The sequence below is a fragment of the Triticum urartu genome, chromosome 5A (assembly GCF_056163025.1).
Source record: "Triticum urartu cultivar PI428250 chromosome 5A, HENAU_Tu73, whole genome shotgun sequence".
NCBI classification, from domain to species: domain Eukaryota; kingdom Viridiplantae; phylum Streptophyta; class Magnoliopsida; order Poales; family Poaceae; genus Triticum; species Triticum urartu.
The window spans coordinates 121,314,524-121,330,433 of record NC_141877.1 but is presented as its reverse complement, the minus strand read 5'-3'; the positions used below and the strand labels follow the sequence as shown (position 1 = coordinate 121,330,433).

The 15,910-nt window shown below is 49.7% G+C and overlaps 1 pseudogene; it reads left to right on the top strand.

The window, feature by feature from the left end:
* Positions 1-1,513: 1,513 nt before the first annotated feature.
* Positions 1,514-4,089, top strand: LOC147970527 (uncharacterized; annotated as a pseudogene).
* Positions 4,090-15,910: the final 11,821 nt, after the last annotated feature.

Below are 15,910 nucleotides of genomic sequence, written 5' to 3'. Positions count from 1 at the left end.
CCTCCAACGCTGATAAACCTAAGAGATCGAGCACTAGCTCGTGGCCCGCTCCGCGCATGTCACCTCACCGGATCCTCAGTGCCTTAGTCTTCTTGTGGAACAATCGGCAGCTGGGTAACCAATGTGAGCATGGGCTATATTCCCTCTCCAACTAGCTCGCAGGAATATCTAGAGCGCCAGCTACTGGTGGCCTCATTAGCTTGTTCCATCTCTCATGCAACTCGCTTGGGCGTGAAAGGGGGGCTCCTGAGCATCGCCCCACATAAGCTCTTACTGACTCTCCAGCCCTCACCCCATGTCCTTGACCACGGCATCGCAACCTGGCATACCGGCGGTGGCTGAGCCTTGCTCGAGGGTCGGGACCCGAGAAAGCCGAGCAGTCAGGAGGGCACGAGAGGAGGAAGGATCTAACATAAGCCTGACCTAGTGGCGCCTGTCGGTGTTCTGGGAATGGGGATCCCAAGAAATTCCTGCCTACGGCCCACGGCGTGGCTCTACGAGCGGGCCCGTATGACCCATCTTCGCCAACAAGCATTCAAGACCCTCGCGAGGGGCCATGCCTCGCGAGGCGGACGACACGAGACCTCCTCGGGAGCGGCCTCACCAGGCTCGCTCGCAAGGGGAAGAGAGATCAAGGCAAGGTAAACCTCGTGATGTTTCAGTGACGTGAGCCATGACGAACGAGACCAGGAGGGCACCAGGCGGGTGCCAGCGCGCACAGTGTCCTTGTTTCCTCTTTGGTGCTAAGGAGGCAAGCGTAGGCGAGGAGTACCGAGGCGTCAAGCAAAGGTTTCCATATTGGTGCAATGAGACCAAGACCAGCAGGACGGCAAGATAGATGTCACCATGGAGCCCAAGGCGGCGTCACCACGAGGGCCTTTGGTAGGCGAAGACTACTTTTGTCAGGATAAGCTGTACAAGCTGTTCCCTTTCAAATTGGCCGTTGTTGGCTCCCTTCCCTCTCAATATTTGGGAAGAGGACTGAGGGAGTCCTGGACTAAGGGGTCCTCGGGCGTCCGGCATGTTATCTATGGGCCGGACTGATGGGCTATGAAGACATGAAGACCGAAGACTGTACCGGTGTCCAGATTGGACTCTACTTGGCATGGAAGGCAAGCTTGGCAACTGACTATGTATGTAGATTCCCTCTGATGTAACCGACCCCATGTAACCCTAGATCTCTCCGGTGTCTATATAAACCAGAGAGCGTAGTCCGGATAGACGGATTCACATTACCTTAGTCATACAGGCTAGACTTCTAGGGTTTAACCATTACGATCTCGTGGTAGATCAACTCTTGTAACACTCATATTCATCAAGATCAATCAAGAAGGAAGTAGGGTATTACCTCAATGGAGAGGGCACGAACCTGGGTTAACATTGTGTCCCCCCCCTCCTATTACCATCGATCCTAGACGCACAGTTCGGGACCCCCTACCCGAGATCCGCCGGTTTTGACACCGACATTGGTGCTTTCATTGAGAGTTCCACTATGCCGTCGACAAAAGGTTTGATGGCCCCTTCAATCGTCGATAATGACGCTGTCCAAGGAAGAACCTTCCTCCTCGGACAGATTTTTGTGTTCGGCGGCTTTGTACTGCGGGCCAACTCGCTTGGCCGTCTGGAGCAGATCGATAGCTATGCCCCTGGCCACCAGGTCAGATTTTGAAGATCGAACTATGTCGCGGATACCCGTGGAGACTCGATCTTCAACGGGTTTGAAACCGCAGCGATCGCTCCCCCTCGTCCCAATGAACATGACTTATATCTGTTATCGGATTACATCCAGGAGATGGATCATGTCGCTGCAACGGTCTCAGAACCGAAGCAGATCGTGCCCTCCAAGGCCACAAGGTCCGTGGCGTTGGAGCCACACACGGACTCGACATCTGGCAATGTTTGCGTCAATGGAACTCCGGACTCGTCTCCGGCTATACGTTCCGAACCAGGTACGCCTGTGGACACCGAGCTGGATCAGTTATCGATTTTCGAATTTAGCGCCGCAGACATCTTCCAGCATTCACCTTTGGGTGACGTGCTAAACTCTTTAAAGAATGTGTCCTTGGAGGAGGACTCACAGCCGAACTATGTTCGGTTCGAGCTAGAGGCGGATGACGAGGAATTTTTCTTCCCACCCGCCACCCACTTCATAGCCACTGTCGATGACTTAACCGACGTGCTTGAATATGGCTTCGAAGACATCGATGGTGTGGACGACGATGCCGACAAGGAGCAAGGCCAAGACCCGCCATTTATTGGATGTTGGACGGCCACCTCTTCGTACGATGTGTATATGGTTGATACACCTAAAGGATCTGGCGACGACAAAGAAGAGCCAGACGCGAATAAACCCTCTGAGACGCAGTCCAAGCGCCGGCGCCCCAAATGCCGTTCTAAGCCTCATCGCTCAAAGGATGGAAACACTGGCACCGGAGAAAATAGTACTTTAGGCGACGCCGAAAACAATGAAGACCCTGTCGAAGCTGCATCCGAACAGGAGGAACATGACAACAGGCAAGACAACCCTGATGAACAGGCCATAGAAGATGACTCGGAGGATGATAGTTACTGTCCACCCTCCGAGGAGGAGACAAGCCTCGGCAATGAAGACTTCATCGTGCCTGAGGATCCTCTGGAGCAGGAGCGCTTTAAGCTTCAGCTCATAACCACCACAAGGATCCTGAAAAAGAAACAGTAGCAGCTTCAAGCTAAACAAGACCTGCTCGTCGACAGATGGATTGATGTCCTGAGAACCGAGGAATACAACCTCAAGCGCCCAGCCAAGAGCTACCCGAAGCGCAGACTGCTACCTCAATTCGATGAGGAGGCACTGGAGCACACATCTCCCTCGCGTAATGCGGAACGACCACCCCGTGGTCGAGACAGGGCATCCGACCGGCCACCCTGCGGTCAGGATAAAGAGGCAACTCATGCCGAACAGCAGCCTGCCCCACCACCCCGTAAAAATAGAGACGGAAGAGTTCGGGGTCATATGTACGACCTCCGGCAGATCCTAGACAGTAGAGCAGGACATACAAGATCGATCTAGGAATTGCGAGGACGTACCTCGAGGCACGATGACGGCTACCTATTCGGACGTGACAAACCTAACCACGCCCGGGCCGAATGCCGCAGACGGACTCCATCAGAGCTACGCCATGATGTGTCTCGATATAGAGGCACCGCACACCCTCTCTGCTTCACAGATGAAGTACTGGATCATGAATTCCTCGAGGGGTTCAAGCCCGTCAATATCGAATCATACGACGGCACAACCGATCCTGCAGTATGGATCAAGGATTTTATTCTCCATATCCATATGGCTCGAGGAGATGACCTCCACGCCATTAAATACCTCCCACTAAAGCTCAAAGAGCCAGCTCGGCACTGGCTTAACAGCCTGCCTGAAAATTCTATCGGCAACTGGGAGGACTTGGAAGAAGCCTTCCTAGACTACTTCCAAGGAACCTATTCCGGCCACCAGACGCCGACGACTTAAGCCACATAGTTCAACAACATGGAGAATCAGCCAGAAAATTCGGGACTATGTTCCTAACCAAAAAGAACCAGATCGTCGACTGCCCGGATGCTGAGGCCCTAGCAGCCTTCAAACACAGCATCCATGATGAATGGCTAGCATGCCACCTCGGCCAAGAAAAGCCGAAGTCTATGGTAGCCCTTACATCACTCATGACCCGCTTTTGCGTGGGTGAGGACAGCTCGCTGGCTCGTAGCAAGAACACAGCCAGCGAGGCAGGCCCCTCCGAGGCCAAGAACAACATCAGCAAGCTCCGGCGCAATAGACACAAACGCCGAAGCAATGGTGAAAACACCGATGACACCATAGTTAACGCCAGATTCGGTGGCTCCAAGTCCGGCCAACGGAAGAAGCCCTACAAAAGAAACAATGAAGGACCTTCCAGCCTAGACCGCATACTCGACCATCCGTGCCAAATACATGGCACCACAAACAAACACGCCAATCACACCAACAGAGACTGTTGGGTTTTCAAACAAGCTGGCAAGTTAAAGGCCAAAAACAAAGAACAGGGATCACAGAGTGAGGACGAGGACGAAGAGCCCCGGTAGCCGAACACTGGGGGACAGAAGAAATTTCCCCCTCAAGTCAAAACGGTGAACATGATATACGCTACACACATCCCCAAAAAAGGAGTCCAAGCGAGCACTTAGGGATGTCTATGCGGTAGAGCCAGTCGCCCCCAAATTCAATCCATGGTCATCATTCCCGATCACCTTCGATCGTCGAGATCACCCAACTAGTATCCGCCATGGCAGTTCAGCCGCACTAGTCCTCGACCCAATTATTGACAGGTTTCACCTAACATGAGTCCTGATGGACGGTGGTAGCAGCCACAACCTGCTTTATCAGGACACGGTGTGGAAGATGGGCATTAACCCCTCACGAATCAAACCAACAAAGACTACCTTTAACGGAGTCATACCAGGCGTAGAGGCCCACTGTACAGGCTCAATCATACTGGAGGTGGTCTTCGGTTCTCCGGACAACTTCCGAAGCGAAGAGTTAATCTTTGATATCGTCCCCTTTCGTAGCGACTATCACGCACTGCTCGGACGAACCGCGTTTGCTAGACTCAACGCAGTGCCACACTATGCTTATCTCAAGCTCAAGATGCCCAATCCATGCGGTGTCATAACAGTCAATGGCAATACGGAGCGCTCCCTCCGAACAAAGGAGCACACCGCCTCCCTAGCAGCAGAAGTACAGAGCGGCCTTCTCAAGCAGCACCATAGTATGACTGTCGAGCCCTCGGACATCATTAAGAGGTTCTAGACTACACTGCAACAGGACGGCGCGGCTCGTCAAGAGCTTGACTAGCAATTCGGCCTCTGTTGGGGATATTACTACTGGGTATAAACTGGCCAGGAGAGGCCAGGTTACCCCCAAAATGAGTTATTTATATCTGAAGCCCATGAAGACAAGAAGTATGGCGCTTTACGAAGGCCCAGGGCCCAGAGGCGGGTTATGGCCTGTAGACATAAACCGCCATATCATATGTAACTTGTGTTGTAAGATAAGAAAGGTAGAAACCAAGCCGGACACGTTTATGAGCCGGCCTCGGGATTCTATAAACCACCGGGCGTGAACATATGTATAGAAAGGGACGACCCGACAGCGGTTTAGGGAAAACAAACAACAACTCGAGAGCCAGGCATAGCGGATTCACTCCCTGGTCATCGATTAGGCCTTTACCTTCACCACAAGGGGCCGAACCAGTATAAAACTCTCTGCGTTCTCTGTCCTCTTTAACCCCTTTAAGCTAACCCGTCGCGATGGCTCCACGACTAAGTCCTTTCACCAGGACATCTGCCGTGACAGAACCACGACAGTTGGCGCCCACCGTGGGGCTATCACATGATGGTTTCGAGTTCTTAGAGGGCAGCTTCGAAGGGCTCAAGGGATACGCTGTGGGCTAGATGACTAAGAGTCGTCGCGGCAAGCTCAACATCGACGACATAGGCTGGGGCCCAGAGGCCGGCTCAATTGAGTATGGGTACCGGGTCCCCTTCGGCGGCATTCACGATTTCATTGGCAAGATCGGCGAACCGGGCCCTGAGCCGGACATCTGCACCAACATTGTCGAAACGGCTCAGCATGCGAGACCCACCTAGGTTCAGCCTGCCATGAAGCACGCCTTTCTGGGAGTCGTCCACGGAGCGCAATCTGAGGTTAGATCGGCATCTGGTGGTGAGATCGTCGTTTATTCTGATGACGAGTCATCGACCGGAGAGACCGAGTCATTGTACTAGTTGCAAGATGGCCGGATTGGGGGCTGTTCCGATGGTGACAGTATTCCGGACCCCTTCAATCTGCCAAGTCGGGTTGCGATCTTCATGGCCGGTACACAGCCAGTGCACCACTCTTCGACAGCAGCGGCAATAGTTTCCGGATCAGTAGGGGCGACAACAGCTGGGGCAGGAGGCCCTGTGCGACCGCCGGCTCAGGTTTTATCCGACTTATTTGACGCTTTGGCAGTGCTGCTAGCGGAAGTTAACCCGACGAACTAGGATGAGCATAACACGGAGATCGCAAAGGTGAAGGATTAGATAACTCAGGCCAAGGCGGACCTGGTAGCCGAGGATACCAGGATGGCCACAGAACGGGCCGAGTTGGAGGCACAGGCTTACCGGCTTATGTTGGATCAGAGCGCGTCAAATGATGTCATGAGGAGAAGGTACCGGTCTCACCTGCCTCCGGTTTATGAGGCCAGGAATCTCTTTGACACCCCAGGAGCAGGAACCAGTAATCTGCAAGTGGTAAATCGGGTGGAGACACCTGGAATGGGGGCACCGGTTCAGCCACGTCCAATAGATCCGCCTCATCAGAACATCCTGTCACAGCACATCCCAACACCACCGGGTAATTACTCTAACCCGTTGGATAACATTGTTGCCGCCGCTTCACGATTGGCAGCTCTCCCGATCGAAGGGGAGTCCCCAGTAGCGGTCGAGACACGACGGGCTAGAGAGCTCCTTCAGACAGCCTTGACTCAGCAGCAGGCTTATTCATACAGCCACGAAAGGATTTATTCTACTCCCCGCCCGAGCCGGAGTTATAGCAGGCATATGGATGAACCAACCATGTCCACCAGTGCGTGGAATCGTAATCCGCCCCATGGCCATAACCCAGCGGGCGGCGGCGATGATGCTCAGGATGTAGTGGATCGTGCTAGGGCACGTCGAGAGGCCGAATTAGCGGCGCAACATGAAGCCCGCCAACTTACTCCGGTTCATCCAACAACTTCGGTGGAACCAGGGGTTACCTCAAGTTCTTTGGGGGTGCTATGTCTCGTCCCAGCACTGCGCAACATGCGGCTGCCCAAGGATTTCAAGGGCCCTCGTAAAGTGCCGAATTACACTGCGGATTTATCGCCGGAGTCATGGGTTGAAAGCTAAGAGATGGAAATGGAGATGCTGGATGTGGACGATGAGGCGTCTGCTAAATACTTCACCATGATGCTGGAGGGGACAGCTTGCACATGGTTGAAAAATCTGCCAGCTAACTCCGTTGGGTAATGGGCCGAGTTAAGGGCCCGGTTTATCTAGAATTTCAAGGATACGTGCAACCAGCCCTTGTCAATTGTGGACTTAGCCGCCTGTGTCCAGGAGGAAGGAGAGTCAACAACCCATTGGGTGCGCCGAGTTTCAGAAATATTGCATTCATCTGACCGCATCAACACTGATATAGCAGTTTTAACGTTGGAAGGCAACTACTGGTTTGAACCTCTGAAGTTGAAGTTGGGACGGCTCAAACGTCATTGCAATGACATGGGAACACTTATGGCAGCTCTGGTGAAGTATGCCGACTCTGATAGTACCAAGGACCCCGAGTCTGACGACGACAAGACAGGGAAGGGAAAGAAGAGCGGCAACACCAAAGGGCAGCAGCATAACCCGACGGGTCATGGAAACAGCGGTAAGCGTAAAGCGGATAACAGTTTAATTTTGTGGCTAATACCAACGCGCAGGATAATGGCCAGTGTCGTAAGGGTAAACCGCCCCCGCGTGGTGGAGGAGAAAGTCCCAATTCGGAGCGCCTGTCTCAACTGTTGAACCAGCCATGCCCAAAGCACGGGTTATGGGACAAGCCGGCCACGCACCTCTCGAAGTATTGTTATATTACGCGGGAGTTCAAAAATTCAGATTTTTTTCGGTATGATCATGGACCGGGCGGTGGTTCAGGCCTCGGGTCTCATGGGCCAGGTTACGGTGGAGGCAGTTCCGGTTCAGGTTTTCATGGTAATCAGAGCGGACATGGCAATCAAGGCAATCAGGGCAACCAAGGTGGTTATATTCATTAGGGGAGTCAGCAGCAACAGCAGCAGTCGGGTTACCAGAGCAACCCGAAGCAGTTGAATAGTGGGCAGTACCATGTCTTCACCACAAGCCTGTGCAAGCGCGATCAGAAGCTTCATAAAAGGCAGTGAACTCCGTTGAACCAGTGATGCCCCGTTACTTATACTGGTCTGAACAGCCCATTGCGTGGAGTCGAGAGGATCATCCACCTCGGGTTGATAATCCGGGTCATCTGGCATTGGTGGTGGCACCTCAGGTTGGAGGATATAAGTTCACCAAGGTACTCATGGATGGAGGGAATAGTATCAACATCATTTATTATGAAACCTTCCATCGCATGGGGTCAACAGATAAAAATCTTAAACCGTCAAACACCGTTTTTCATGGTGTGGTGCCTGGTAAATTGGCGTATCCAGTTGGTAAGATAGCTTTGGAGGTGGCTTTTGGAGATGAGCATGACTCGAGATGAGAAACATTGACTTTTGAAGTAGTAAAGATCAAGAGCCCATATCATGCCCCGTTTGGACGGCCGACTTATGCCAAGTTCATGGCAAGGCCCTGTTATGTTTATCTACAGCTCAAGATGCCGGGCCATAAGGGCACCATCACAGTACATGGGAGCCGCAAGATTGCTTTAGAATGTGAAGAAGGTGATGCGGCATATGCTGAGTCGGTTTGTGCGGCAGAGGGGTTGAAGTTCTACAAAGACAATGTTGATCCGGCGGATATGACTTCTTTGAAGAAACCAACTATAGAGCATGCCGGTCCTTGAAGTTTAAATCGGCCGATGAGACTAAGCTGGTTGATTTCATTCCTAGCGATTCATCCCAGCAGTTTAGCATCAGCGCTAACTTGGATCCGAAATAGGAAAGCGCGCTCATCAAGTTCATCCGTGAGAACCGGGACATCTTTGCATGGAAACCCTCCGACATGCCAGGTGTACCGAGGGAACATGCTGAGCATACTCTTAATGTTGATCCCAAGTTTAAACCGGTCAAGCAGTTTCTCTGCCGCTTCAATGAAGTAAGACGCAAGGCTATTGGTGAGGAGGTAGCCCGGCTCTTAGCGGCTGGGTTTATCATCGAAGTATTTCATCCTGAGTGGTTGGCTAATCCCTTGCTGGTACTTAAGAAGAACGACACTTGGAGTATGTGTGTGGATTACACAGATTTGAACAAGGCTTGTCTAGCAGATCCGTTTTCTCTCGCTCGTATTGATCAGATCATTGATGCTACGACGGGTTGTCAGTGTTTGAGCTTTCTGGATGCATACTCTGGTTACCATTAGATTAAAATGGCAGTTAAGGACCAGGAGAAGACAACTTCTATAACTCCCTTTGGAGCCTTCTGCTATGTGTCTATGCCTTTTGGGCTCAAGAGTGCCCAGGCGACTTATCAGCGTTGTGTGCAGAATTGTCTTCATAATCAGATCGGCTGCAATGTGCATGCTTATGTGGATGATATTGTGGTGAAATCCAGAAAGGAGACATTGATAGATGACTTGAAGGAGACCTTTGATAACCTCTGGGTTTATAAAATGATTCTTAATCCGGCCAAGTGTGTTTTTGGTGTACCAGCAGGCAAACTCTTGGGCTTTTCTGGTGTCTAACAGGGGCATTGAAGCTAATCCGGAGAAAATCAAGGCTATAACTTCTTTGGCTAAACCGAAGTGTATCAATGATGTTCAACGCTTGGCAGGCCGGATTGTAGCCTTGAGCCAGTTTATCAGTCGCCTTGGGGAGAAGGCAATCCTTTATATCAGATGCTGAAGAAGACGGATGACTTCGTTTGGAGTGATGCCGCCAATGAAGCGTTTGAGGACTTAAAGCGGCAGCTTGCCGAGCCACCGGTCCTTGTTGCTCCTGTTGATAAAGAGCCCTTGTTGTTATATGTGGTTGCAAATGCCCGGGCTGTTAGCGTGGCTATTTTGGTGGAGCGCAAGGAGGTCGGAAAGGAGTATCCGGTTCAATGGCCGGTTTATTATATCAGTGAAGTACTTATTGAGTCCAAACAGAGGTACCCACATTGGAAGAAGCTGGTGTACGGAGTTTTCATGGCGAGCCGGAAGCTGAAGCAATATTTCCAGGGCCATCCCATCACTGCGGTCGGTTCTGCTCCTTCGGGGGATATAATCCAGAACAGGGAAGCATCTGGTCGGGTTGCCAAGTGGGCTATTGATCTTGGGCCTCACGGGTTAAAATATATGCCCCGGACGGCGATCAAATCTCAGGAACTTGTGGACTTCATCAATGACTGGACAGAATTACAGGCGCCAGAAGAGAAGCCGGATCATACTTATTGGACTATTCATTTCGATGGCTCCAGGCAATTGGAGGGCTCGGGGGCTGGAGTCGTGCTAACTTCCCCATGAGGTGATAAGTTTTGTTATGTTCTCCGTTTAATGTTCCCTTGCACTAAAAATGCAGCTGAATATGAGGCTTTATTCCACGGTCTTCGGATGGCTAAGGAGATGAATTTGAGCTGGGTTAAGTGCTTCGGTGACTCGGACCTAGTGGCTCAACAAGTGTCTGGTACTTGGGATTCCAAGGATCAGCTCATGGCAGCATATCATCGAGAGGTGGATATTGTTGCAAGTTACTTCAAAGGCTATCAAGTTGATCATGTGGACCGGCAGAAGAATGAAGCGGTGGACGCTTTAAGCCGTTTGGGTTCCCAGCGTAAACCAGTTCCACCCAACGTCTTTCTGGATGTGTTGCATAATCCGTCGGTTAAACACCCCACAGAGGAGGATCTGGCTGTTCCAGATCGGGAGGCTCAGTTGGTGGCAGTGCTTCATATCATCCCAGATTGGACGGTCCCATATTTGGCATATATGAACCGGGGCGAGTTACCGGAAGATGAAACCTTGGCCAGGCAGATAATCCGGCGGTCCAAGTCCATGACTATTATCAATGGAGAATTACATCATTGAAGTGTGACAGGGGCGTTTCAGCATTGCGTGTCTCCTGGATAAGGCCGCGAGATTCTGTGTGAGATCCACGAAGGGGATTGAGGTCATCACGCAGGTTCAAAGTCCCTGGTGGCTAAAGCCTTTCGTCATGGCTTCTATTGGCTGACGGCTCATGCTGATGCGGAGGACTTGGTGAAAAAGTGCGACGGTTGTGAGAAATTTTCACGCAGAGCAACTGTTCCGGCCCAGGAATTGACGATGATTCCAATCACTTGGCCGTTTGCAACTTGGGGGCTGGATATGGTTGGGCCCTTTAAGAGATCTAAGGACAAGAAAACCCACCTTTTGGTGGCGGTTGATAAGTTCACTAAGTGGGTGGAAGCAGAGCCAGTCAATAAGTGTGATGTAGCTACGGTGGTTCAATTCATCAAGAAGGTGATTTTCCGGTTTGGATTTCCACACAGCATTATAACTGATAATGGTACCAATCTATCCAAAGGTTCTGTCCAAAGGTGCTATGAAAGAGTTCTGTCAACGTGAGCAGATCCGGCTTAAAGTCTCATCAGTGGCTCACCCCAATCTAATGGTCAAGCGGAGAGAGCCAATCAAGAGATCTTGAGAGGTATCAAGCCCTGGCTTATGGTTCCTTTGCAACGGACACCGGTTGTTGGGTGGAGGGGTTACATTCTGTGTTACGGAGCATCAATACCACACCCAACAGATCTACGGGTTACACACCTTTTTTCATGGTTTACGGAGCAGAGGCGGTTCTCCCTAGTGACATCCGTCATGACTCGCTTCGTGTGGCGGCTTATGTCGAAGCTGATAATGAGAAGGCACGACAGGAAGCACTTGACCTATTAGATGAGGAGCGTGACATTGCAGCAGCCCGTTCGGCGATTTATCAGTAAGATATGCCTCGTTATCACGGCCGCCGGGTTAGAACCAGAACTTTTCAAGAAGGCGGTCTAGTGCTCTGACTCATCCAGGATCAGACTGATATGCACAAGTTATTCCCGCTTTGGGAAGGGCCCTTTGTGGTCAGCAAGAATATGCATAACGGGTCATACTACCTTATAGATGTTCGAGAGCACAAAGACTCACGTAAATCGAAGGAGGAGACCCACCAGCCATGGAATATCGCTCATCTTCGGCCTTATTATACTTGAGCCACAGGCTCTGCTTATGTACATAGTTATGACAATGTATATATTATGATCAATATAATAAATCCAAGCCTTAGCTAAATCGGGGTATCTGTTGTTTTTCTTACATCATGTGTGGTTACATGGGGGCTTCTGTTCATAAAGCGGAGTCCGGTTTACTCCTTGATTCAGCTTATAAAGCCTTATATAAAAATCACTTGGGGGCTTGGTCGTATTCGAACCATAGCTACACCTCTTGATCGGCGCAAGGCCACCAGGAAAATCACCTGGGGGCTTGGTCGTATTCAAACCATAGCTACACCTCTTGGTCGGCGCAAGGCCACCAGGAAAATCACTTGGGGGCTTTGTCGTATTCGAACCATAGCTACACTTCTTGATTGGCTCAAGGCCAAAAGAAATTACTTAGGGGCCAAAGAGAGTGTTGCAAAAGCACAACTCAAACATAGGCACCCACTGAGCACAACTCAAAATATTGCTTGGGGATTCTTTGCTTCATAATGAACAAAAAATCTACACTTGTAATAGACTATCAAGCCACGGCTTGGAAGCCTGGTGTATTCACCTAAAACCCCGAGTCCTGCCTTTTTAAGTAAGCCACTCCATCCAGGTAAACCTCGTATGACCCGCCAAACTTTTGACAAGTCAATCTCATAGACCTTGAACTTGTCAAAGTTAAAACGATTATTAGTTAAAGATTGAGGTCCATCTTAAAAGGCTTTGTAAAATGGTTTAACTAAGCGGCCTGGCAGCCCATGAAAAGCCTCGATTCGGGGCCTCGCAGCCTGTTAAAATCCTCGACTACAAGTTTTTATTTGCTTTTATTTGCCAAGTTTTTTTCTCTTTTTATGGGATTTATAATATTTTTTTATAGACCGGCGTTTATTAACCCGGCTTGACTTTCAGCTACCGAAGTTGTCAGTACATAATCAATTATGATCCGGAAGTTTATTAACCCAGTCTGGTTTTGACTATAAGTCGCCCGTATTCTATATGGTTAATCCGGCGTTGATCACAACCCGGTATGGTTTTATCATAAACCGACACAATATGGAAGGAGTTATCAGTACTCATGATTGGGGTTATCGCCCATACTGCAAAAATTCGGTAAACCAATGAGGTGATTCAGTATCACAGGTATCATTTATTTTCATATTTGATTATCTTCTTACAGCCTTGGTTATAAACCCTGGCTATATATCTGGGCATCATGACCCGTCTGGCGGTAAACCGCCAGTACACTTTCAAACTTCATGTATGCAGGAAAAGTGGGATAAATTGCTATGGATTATAAACATAATATATCTTCAGCATGGCAGATTAATAGTGTCAGGCAACATAAATATGCGCGATAGCATAGCAGACCAAAAGTTTGAACTAGCCTATTACAAGGCGCTTTAATGCCCAAAAGAATAATTGTTTTCAGCAAGCGTAGCGGAACGCAGATGGTTAAACCGACCTCTGGATCATGATTCGTCACCAAGTTGACTTGACGGCTGTGGATCGTCTTGCACCGGATCATCCTCCTCCTCTCTACCCAGTGGCTGGAACTCAATGGTTGCCCAATCGATCATAGTTAGGGCTTGGAATACAGCTTCATCACTTATAAGTGTGGACGGTTCAATGTCAGGGGCATAGGTGTGCTTACGGATTGGTGGGATGAGATTTTGAGCCTCAGGAGTTGGCGCAGCACCCCTTTGTTGTTGACGTCATAACTCGCCTGATAGTATGAAAGGTCAGCTACTTCAGCCAATTGGCAGGCCAGTGGATGCATCTCCCTGGTTATCACTTGGAGAGCATCATTGTCAAACTCTGATCCGTCCTCCTTTAAGCTCGGAAAGCCCTTACCCACATCCACCAGATCAAGATCAGGCACCCATGCTTTCGCCCGGGTTAGTGCAGTCAGAGCACCTGCCCTTGAAGCTGATCTTTTGAGTTCTTCAACCCGGGCAAGCAGCACTGACAACCTTTGTAAAGTTTCTTTGATCAAGGTTGGGGGCGGCTTGTTATGAGAAGCAGTGCATATGACCCGTTGCGCGCCGGTATATAACTGCTCTATAAGAGTATAGGCAGCCTTCACACTACAAAAAAATACACTTCCATGATGATATGTGTTTGTCACAGTAGGTCGCATTTTTTGCCATGCATGTACATCCATCACAAATTTATGACAGAATCAAGGTAGTCATACCTGTGCTGTCGTAGAAGTGGTCCATGACATTACCAAAATTATCATCACGGAAGTGTCCATCTCCATGACTATAAATCGCGCGTCACAGAAGTGCTTTCGTCAAGGGTGACCGACACGTGGCATCCACCATAACGGAACGCCGTTAAGCTATCGAGTTGGGTTTTGGATCCGATAACCCGTTAACAGCCCCGACCAATGGGAAATTTCCACGTGTAAAATTCTTATTGGCCGGACGAAACATGTGTCAACTCGTCAGTGGGTCAGATAGGCGCCTATGATATGTCGACACGTTCCACGGCCCACCACTGGCCCATTTAGCTTACAAAGTCGGCCCGTTTGACTTGGTCAAAAGTTAACGGGCTGGCCCATGAAAAGCTTGTTAACGTCTCTTCGCAAATAGCCCATTTTACGGCCCATTAACTCACAACCCGTTAGGCCCTAAAGGAAATCGGCCCAACAACGTCAGGTGGGCCGTCGAATATAACACCAGCCCATTTCACTTTCGGCCCATGTATGGCCCACGACGTCTTTCGGCCCATATGAGGCCTTCGTATCTTTCGGCCCTTTACAGGCCCACGGTGACTATAGCCCATAATGAAAAGTAATTTTCTTTATACCCGTTAATAGCCCGTGATTTACATGGGCCGTTTCCAGCCCGTTTTAGCTTTCGGCCTATTGACGGCTCATACGTTCTTGGGCTCCTTTTCGGCCCTCGATTACTTCCGGCCCGTTACTGGCCTGTTCCCCTAATGGGCCAAATTCGGCCCACGGCAAGAGTCGGCCCGTTACTGGCCTGGTCCCCTAATGGGCCAAATTCGGCCCATGGCAAGAGTCGGCCCATTACTGGCCTGTTACCCTAATGGGCCAAATTCGGCCCATGGAAAAAGTCGGCCTGTTTCTGGCCTGTTAAGCCCTTGTGCTGTTTCTAGCCCGTCCTATATTCTGGCCCATTAACGTGTGACACTCCCAAAAATTTTAATTGGTTTTCATCAAAAACTTTGTTGAATTCCTTTTGAGGGCATTTAAAAATTTCTTTTCCAGAAATCCTTCATCTTAAAAACTTCCTTTTCTTTGGCAAGGATTTTATTTTTCTTCAAAACTATGGTGTTTGATATTTTGAAATTTCTTCTCTGCTGGTTCCCCCTCAAATTATTTTGGGAGTTTTAATCTTTTTCTCTTAAAAAGAAACTCTATGAAAATTTGAATTTTCATATCCTAGAAACCACCCATGATCTTTGTATTTTTGCCCATGTGATAAGACCCCTCCAAAACCTCCCCTCTTCCTTGTAATCAACCTAAGTTCTCTGTCCCAACTCATCCCAGCAAGTTTTGGATTTGATTCTAATTATTTTTCTCTCAAAACCATTTCTGCAAATTATTTGGAGCCTGAGTGGTTTTCAAAGCAAGTACCCTATTGCATTTGAGTTTTGACCTAAAACCAACTCCTCTGGATTGTCCTTAGCATCCGCAACCCAGAACCATCTTGACCCACTCCTCCCCTTTTCAAAATTTTCAAAATTCAGTCTCTGCAAGTTTGGACCAGATTTGCCAAATTTGGTGAAATTCATATCTACACTTCTCCAAAAATTCCACCAAAATTCAGGCAGCCTACTGGAGCAATGAGTAGCCACTCCACCAAAAATCAGCTCAAGGAAAAATCCCCAGAGGCCAAAAACATTCTGTCGAACACCTGAGCTGCACTGTTCCTTTACAGATTCAGTAAATTCAGATTTCAGTGTTGTTTTTCGTCCGTCAGCTTCACTCACGCGTCGACAGTGCGCTTGCCGCGTTGCGCGCGGCCTCTTCTCCC